Below are 9,068 nucleotides of genomic sequence, written 5' to 3'. Positions count from 1 at the left end.
GGAAGTCCCTTCTTTGTGATTTAGTACTAAACAAAATTATGATATTTGAATTTATTTGATTTGAGACATTAGATTTTGGTTTGTAGGTGTGGATTTCGATCGATAGAGTTTGATAATACAGCTTATTCCTCTATTGATGCTATTAATGCATAGCGACGGAAACTCATCTGTATTCGTCATATGTTGCAAATTATTAGAAAAATAATAATTATAGAAGATCCAGATGAGTTATTATTTTTACGTTCAAATCAATTAAAGGACTAGTTGCTGCTGTGAAAATTTATATCTTTTGTCAATATTAACTCCAAGCTGAAAGATCTAATATTATATCTTTTTTTAATTTTAATTTCATTCAAAATAATATGAATTCTATTAGCTACTAATATTAAAGTTCTAAGTTATATATCTGGTGTATAAGCTTGTTTGTAATTTTTGATATTATTATTAATAAATTATATTTATAAAAAATTTAAAAATAAAAAAATGAAACAAAAGCTTCTTCCTTTAGTTTATTAGTCGGACCAACAATATTTTTTCTGTCTTTCTTATTTTATGATATACACGGTCAATGTACATTTTGTTTAATAACATTATTATTTATCTTTCTCTTTCATCCATTTCATTTTATTTAAAAAATTAATTTTTTAATTTTACCCTTATTAAGTCAATTTTAATTATTAATAAAGAGTAATTTAATCATTTATAATTATATTTTTTAATTCTTCTATTTTTCAATGATGCTTATAATATCATAAAGATAATATGTTAATTGTATAATTGCTAAATATATATATTGTGTGTGTGCACAATTTATTAAATTCTTTTCATATATAAAGTAAAATTCAATTGAATTTTTTATAATACATTAATCTTATAATGTAAATATTAAAGAAATTAGTCGATGAGGCTATGTCTATTTGACTAGATCCTAATTCTCTTAGAGATGACTTTCTTGTACCAACATCTAGTGGTATAGTTCGAGTAGATATTCGATCGGTTCAATCGGAACCTAAATAATTTAAGTTGAACAAAATGAATTTTACTAAATCAAAATTCTATTCAAAATTAAATCGAAATAAATTGATTTAATTTAAATAATTTTTTAATTTTTTAATTTTTCTTAGGTTTTTTAAGATTCTTTAAAATTAAACCTTATCAAAAATTTTTGATTTTTTTTATAAAATTGTATCCTTTTTTTTTTCCTTTATTATGTGACTGTGAAACTTATTTTCTAATGAACTTTAGAATATATTTCACTGCTCAATTTGCTATTATCGAACAAGTATTAATCAATAATGTGAAGCTTGAAGTTTTCTCCAAGTTTCATTTTTATGGACTATGACTACATACATAAATTTTATCCCATCAATTATTATTTGGTTAGATGGGTAATATACCTCATATTATATATTATTAATTATTTACAGTAATTAATTTATTCAATAAAAATTATATTATCATATAATTTCCTGTGGCATAAATGATGAATATGACGCAGAACCCCATCATTAAGTACAAAATGGTATTCTTTTACATTCATCTACTCTAAAACAAACATTTAATCATAAAAAATAATAATACACAAAATTAGTAAAAGCTGAAACCCTTTGACTTATCACTTAGATAATAATTATTAAAATTATTTTAAGCCTCTTTTAAAATTATCAATTCACAATATTACATCCATTTTTAGCATGTAAAAATTTCATAACATAGAAACATATACTTAAAACTATTAATCCAATAAAACGATAAATGCATATTTTCATCTATTAAGAAAACACCGGACCTATCTTATCATAAAGAGATATTCTTTTTTCTAATATACGCTGAATTATTGTGTCATATTTCTGAAGGAGTGATTGAGATTTATTTTGATTCCATTTCTATTATTTTATATTTATGAATATGGATACAAATGTCACCCAATTATTACGTAAGAAATCATGGGTACAGGATGTATGGATGCAAATGTGTTTGGTGATCTTTTTTTTTTTCCCCTCGATTGGTTACACTATCCCTTATTTGTCAAAAAAAGAAATTTTACATTTATAAAGCACAAAATTGGCACCAACAAAATTTCATGGCAGTATGTCCTTTTTGATACCATAAGGTAGTACTTTACTAACTATAAGGTGATGGACAAAATTTGATGATTGACAAGTCAATTAAGTATTTTTTATTTTATCTATGTATTAAAAATGGTTGTGATTGGACAAAGGTTGTCCATGTCTTGCACCACATGGGACAGTTCATGACATGATTGGATGTTATATTTATAAATTTTATATATATATATATATATATAAAATTTATTCACAACTTCAATATTTAATTTGACTTGTTCAAGACTTAAAACTTGTAAAATTTATCTATTAAATATTTTAATTTATAAAATATCATATTGAACACTTGAACTAATAAAATTAAATTAATTAAATATTTATTTAATAGTAAAAATATGTGAAAATTTTAATTCTAAAAATTATATATATCAATCATATTTTAAATCGATATTTTGCATATAAAAATAAAAATTTTAAAAAATTTTATTGATTTTTTGAAAAATTATATAATATTATTAAAATTTGAAACTTTAAGGCCATGATAGGATTGCCATTAAATTAAAATTATAAAGTTAAGGAGCATTTGTGAATTTGGAATATATAATGCAAAATACTATTAATGGTGATGTGAAGTAGAGAGGAATTTAGAGCCATTTTAAACTAAGCAATTAAGCAAACTAATGCAAAAAGAATCTCATAAAATTTATTTCTTGCACTTGAGAATTTGTGACCAACTTTAGGAACAAACTTATTAATTGGTACCAAAAGTACTAAATTAAGCAGAATGGGTCCTATTTAAGGAGTACTCACCTTGCAAGAAAGTACATATTGAACTCTTCTTGAAGGCAGTTTGATGCCATTGTTTGTGGAAAAGGGTGCTTAAAATGGGTATAGAATTCTCATTAGAAAAAGAAAAGAAAAGAAAGCAAAAGAAAAAGTGGGAGAAATTATATTCTCCTTGCTTTACTTTTTTAATTAATTTATAGAATAACAAGAAATAATATGATAGTAGAATAGTTATTTTTTATTTTAATTGTGCTCAATTTTAAATGCATAATATATACATATACGCACACGTAAAATGCCCTCACGAATCCAATGATAACCAACTCCATTCCAATTCTACACAAACAAGACATATATCTTCATCACAACACATCTAATCAAGCGGTACAATTAAATGCAAGCACATTAATTAAATAAACATTACTACTTCCGTTCCATAATACTTGTCACATTTAAGAAAATAATTTATTTCAAAATACTTGTCACATTTAAGAAAATAATTTATTCCAAAATACTTGTCACATTTATGGTTTCAAAGAGTAATAATATTTTCTTTCATATTTACCATTTGTATAAGACTAATAATTATTACTTCAATTTAATAGTTTTATTAGAGAATTAGTATTAAATTAAGGGTAATATAGTCAATTTACTCAATAATTTAGTGTAAGTTTAGACAAATTTAATGATTTTCTTAAAAAAACGTGAAATTTCAAATGTGAAAAGTATTATGGAACAGAGGTAGTATTATGCAAATGTACAAATAAACACATGTATAATTAAGTATAAAAATAATAAATGTTTATGCTATATATATAAGATTTATGAACATATATTTTTTATTTGAATGTAAGATTTTCTTCTGAAAAATAAATTTATAAAAAATAAAAAAAAAAGTTTGCACTTTTCTAATCTCTAAAGAATATTGAATTTATGAACATACTAGAATCCATTTGATATGTTAGATAAAATCTATATTTTCTTCGCAATAAAGCTATATTTGGATTTATATGTTAGGTAAAAATTTATAAAAATATCGATTAAGGCTTTTTTGCAAGTGTACGAAATCGCAAACAAGTAATAAAGAGTAAGTAGAGTATGGTCCCACGAAAATTATATATCAAGTACCAAAATTTGGTTAACCTATTATTATTTAAACGATAATAAAGAGAATGTATTCGAAAATAAAAAAATTAAAGTAAAAACAATAAGAATGAAATCAAGTAATAAGTTGTCCAAAAAAAAACAATCAAGGTTTAAAAGTTACTAGGAATTTTGACTTCACTTGATTCTATCTAGTTTATCCTATTAGTTTGATAATCAATTTTAATTATTCAAGAAAGAGAAATAACACTAAATTCGCTAATAAGTTCTCTCTTAATGTTTTATTAGTTATTTTAACCAAGTTCAATTATCCGTCTCTCAATGGCGTGTAACCAAACATAGATTAAATCATTAAGTTTTTATGATTATTCAGGAATTCACAAACTAAGGCCTTTAATTTTATGAAAACCTCCGACGAGTCAAACTATCTAGTTCTCGCGTCAAGTTGTTATTCCCATGAAATTTATTACCCTATTCATATCAAAAACTCTAATCCCGATAGTGATTAATGAAATAAATCAATTCAGGGGAGAAACTCTGCCTGGAAGCATTAACATCAATAATAAATTTTACTTGAATAAAGAAAATCAAATTCAATATTATAAATTGGAATTGAATTAAAGTTATATCATATCCCTAGTAAAGAGATTTAGTTCGACATAGTAAGTAAATCAAACTCGATTAAATTTGTAAATAATCCCATAAAGAATGATAAACAAAAAGAGGGTTTAGAAATAAAAACTAGTCAACAATTGGCTTAAGTAGCTTCCTTGAATCTTGACACCAACGTGAATACTTGAAGTCTTAAAAAGAGAGAAAACTATGTAGAAAATAATAAAACAAGAGATAATATACAGTGAATGGATTCCCTATGAATGGATAGTCTCTCTCTTTATATAGATTGTGTGGAATATCTTCGTATTTGTTTAAGTAAATGAATCTCTATCGAGGAAGAAATCTTTTGAAAATAGAAAACTGTTTAGATTTTGTATTTCTTCCTAACTAGGACTTTTCCAGCGTCTAAATAAGACTCCAGCTTTAATAAGGTACATCCCACAATATCTTCATGCAGATTCATGTAGGCAGCACAGGCTTAATATAAAATCTCGGTCCAAATTAAACTCTGCAGCGTAGGACGGGGGTGCTGGGTAGCATACCCTGGGTGTGCTACTTGCTGGAAGTCTTTGACAATTGAGCATCTCTTCAATTTTTAATTGGTTTCCTATAAAAATCCTACAAAATTCTTCCAGATTAAATGAAATATGATTTAAGGAAGCTTTAAATAAAATCATAAATAAAACTAAATAAAAATTAATTAAAGTAATTAAAAATACTAAAAATCCTAATAAAAACTATATTAAAAATATTATAAAAATAACAACTATCAATCGATATCAATTAAATTTCAATTATATATTTTTATATGTCTGGATACATAATTTAATCCTTGAAATTTAATAAAAAAAATCATGTGGCACTCTAAAGTTTAAAATTGACCTTTAATAAGCAAATTAGTAAATAAACTCTCAAATCTTTTTATATATATATATATATATATATACTTTCACAAGGTGTTCAAACCCATGTCCATTTGTATGGTCCACGATAAACCCGAATCCAACTGTCACGCCCAACTGCAACCACCAGAGAAATTGTCTGTTTTGGATCAAGCCGAATCCATCCAATACTGGATTGACATGATCCGCACGGTTTTATCCCACAGGTGGAATAAAGAAATTCCCAGGTGGTTACGCATCTTAAGATTTTCGTTAAATGAGCACGCTTAACTTTGGAGTTCTTCCAACTCTTTAAGTCATTTCACAAAAGGCGCCTCGTGGTGCGACAAGGTTCGGGCACAACGAGGCTCTCACCCTCTCTGGCCCCCCCTTGTAGACAGCGCCTCAGACCAACTCAGCCATCTTTCTCGCTCTCCCTCAGAGGCAAAGAGACTACTAGTCTAGGGAAGCTTACATTGCAAAAGATTGAACAAATGACCTAAATTATGATGATCAATCTCATGAATGCTCTTTGCTACTAAGCTACCTCCATTTTAGTTAAACTTTCATCTTCTTTAATATGGGAGAAACAACAATTTTATTGCAAGTTAGCTATTGGTGTAAACAACTAAGCCACTTAATGACCCAAAAGTAAAAATTAGCAATGAGGCTTTAATTAATAAAATCAGAAAGTGGTTTCAAAATCAGGGCTGTTGCTTATAAAATAGGTGTTGCATATTGAAAACATCTAACAATATCACATAATAATTAAAGTAACATATAAAAAGAATATCTAAGAGCCATTCAATTTTAAAAATCTTTTTTCCCCTTAAATTTGTGAAAGAAAAGAAGAGAGGAGTAATTAGTAAAAGTGAGAAAAAGATGAAAATGACAAATGGGAAAGCATTTGAATCTTTTCCCATGAATAACAGCAATTCATTTGTTGGTGTACACCAACAAGCCCGTGAAGGGCTAACCTTTTTTGGTCTCATGCAACTTCTTTTTGTTTGTAGAGACTTTCTTTTAGGGTTCACGAGACCACCGATTTTCTCAATAACGCCTCTTGTATTTTGACCGCCTTGGCCCTTAGCATGTCTTCTTCCAACAGTCAAATTAAAATACTCATTTTACTGTGTTGTCCACACAAAACAAACCAATTAACTAACCAAACAAAAAGCTTCTTAGATTATGACACTATAAGGCAACAATTTTTGAGCTGGTTTGCAGCGTTTTGGTCAAATTGAAACTCTATCTCTATTAATTATAGCTTAGTAATATATTTTTTTATAATAATTTTTATAAATTGAGAGAGCTTTTTATGAAATATTAAACACTATTTTTAGCTTTTAACATTTAGTGTTTTACCTTTAATTAAATTTTTTTTAACAATTATATTCATTGTTTTTTTCCTCTGAATTTAGCTAATTAAACAATTAATATTTTTTGTCATTTTAAATTGAACAGTTAATTTTACCGAATGCTTTTAATTTAAAACGCTATATAAATAATTAATAGTTAATAGCTAATAATTAATAGAATAATTAACAGTTATTAAAGCTAATATTGTCAAACAAAGCCTGAAATATGTGTTTTTTGAGATGCACGCACGCTGGATAAATATAACTTGTTGAAAGTGCATATAATGTTATAAATCTCTCGTCCAATTAGAAATTTTCTTGATGTGATAGATTTATAAATCTCACTTTATTCATACCTCTACTAAATTTTTTATATCCAATTCCCATAAGTATATAATATATTTTTATATTGAAACGAGGGGTGAGCATATTCTATAAACAATAAATTTTTTAATCTACGTGCTGAGCTAAAGACGACACCTATTTTAAAATGAAGGAAATAATTTTTAATTGAAAAATTTTACCTCCTCAGGCTCAACTCAAATATAGGGAGGTAAATATTTTCTTATAAGAGTTTGAACTTCTTATACCATTTATATCTTCTCAAAAAATAAATAAATAAATAAATAAATAAATAAAAAAACAGAGGAAGAGAGAAGTTATACCATTTGTTCCTAAAGACAATTACTAGATATTTGACATGTTAATCCAATGGCAGGTAATAAATGCCAATGGGACGCTAGCGTGGTTTCGGCCCAATGATTAGAATTGAGATCTTGAAATTCAAAAAGTCCCAGATTTATTTTTGAATCGCATTTATTATTTGTATTAAATTAAATTAAAAGAGTGTAGTACCTGATAATTTTATCATATTATTTTGATTTATATAATCTCAATTATAAAGTACGACTGAGTGAAATTTTTTAAATTTACCTATAGGATAGTAAAATTTTTCAATTTTATCCAAAATAATATATATTTTTATGAATTCGGTCTCTTAATTTTTTTTGTAAAATTTTTTTATTCCCTAGCCTTTAATCATGGCTCCCCCGCTGGATAAATCCCAAAAAAAAAAAAAAAAAAAAAAAAAAAATTGTGAAATCAACAATTAACCGCAAAAAATGGAAAATGACATGTACTTTGGTTTTTGTACATATATTATTATTTTATTCTCCACCGACTAATCCAGCCATCCACTATCTGCACTTCAGATTTTGCTTCAAATCTGAGTCCAATCATTAATTGCTCTATCAATTTCACCGTGTTTTCTTCTTTTTTTCTTTTTTTCTTTTATTTACTTTTTTTTTTATAAAAAAAAAAAACAAGTAATTTCAGACTACTACGTTGTTTTTCTGAAAGCACGGTGCTAAAGGTTTGTTTTCGTGGAACTATGTTTGAATATTTGACTAAATAAGTTTGAGATGATTACGAGATTTAAATCAATTACTCACCACAGATGTATGATTTTAAAAATGTAGATACCTTTCAAAATCCATTGTATAATTAAAAATTTTAATATAATAAAATCAAGTGAAATTTTAAATGCATATTGGACTCAATATTTTGTTAAAACTATAATAAATTAGACTCAAGCCTTTAAATCCTAATACCATCAAATACTAAAAAAATTAATTACTTAAATAAAATATTAAATGACTAGAATTTTAGAATCGTCCTTTATTAATATTTTTCTTTTTCTTGTTCCATCCTTTATTATCATCATTATCTTTCAAGACTCGACTAAGATAAACTATAATGGATTTAGTGGGGTATTGCATATATAAGCAGAGTAGATTTTCATGGATATTTCTACTCCCTTCAATCCATTTAAAACGGTTTTGGGTATTAGTTAAATAGATGTGGAACGGGCGAAAGCATGAGTATGAAAATTTCAAAAGAAATTTTAAATGAATTTGAAATGGATATGAATATCAAAATATTTAAACGGTTTTGAACTTGAGTAGTATAAATTTTGGGGATAACTGCCTCACTTCCATCCCTAGTTGGAGCCAACGAGACTAGGCTTGGTTTTCATGCAATTGGAATGAGCTCTATTTGATTTAAAATTGAAAAATTAAAATGAACTCCATTGTATTTGTGGGGTTTGAGTAATAAAATTTAAAATTTCATTAATTTGTTGTGTTAATTATATTTGTAGTGGTTGAATTTTTTTTTTCTTATTTTGATATTTCAATGAAAAAATTTACAATTGAGTGTGTCAACTATTAAACTATTGTAATTAAGTTCATTCTACCAGA

Source organism: Jatropha curcas, chromosome 11 (genome assembly GCF_041381405.1).
Source record: "Jatropha curcas cultivar XTBG-Jc1 chromosome 11, XTBG_Jcur_1.0, whole genome shotgun sequence".
Classification (NCBI taxonomy): Eukaryota; Viridiplantae; Streptophyta; class Magnoliopsida; order Malpighiales; family Euphorbiaceae; genus Jatropha; species Jatropha curcas.
Note: the sequence above shows the minus strand (reverse complement) of the source record.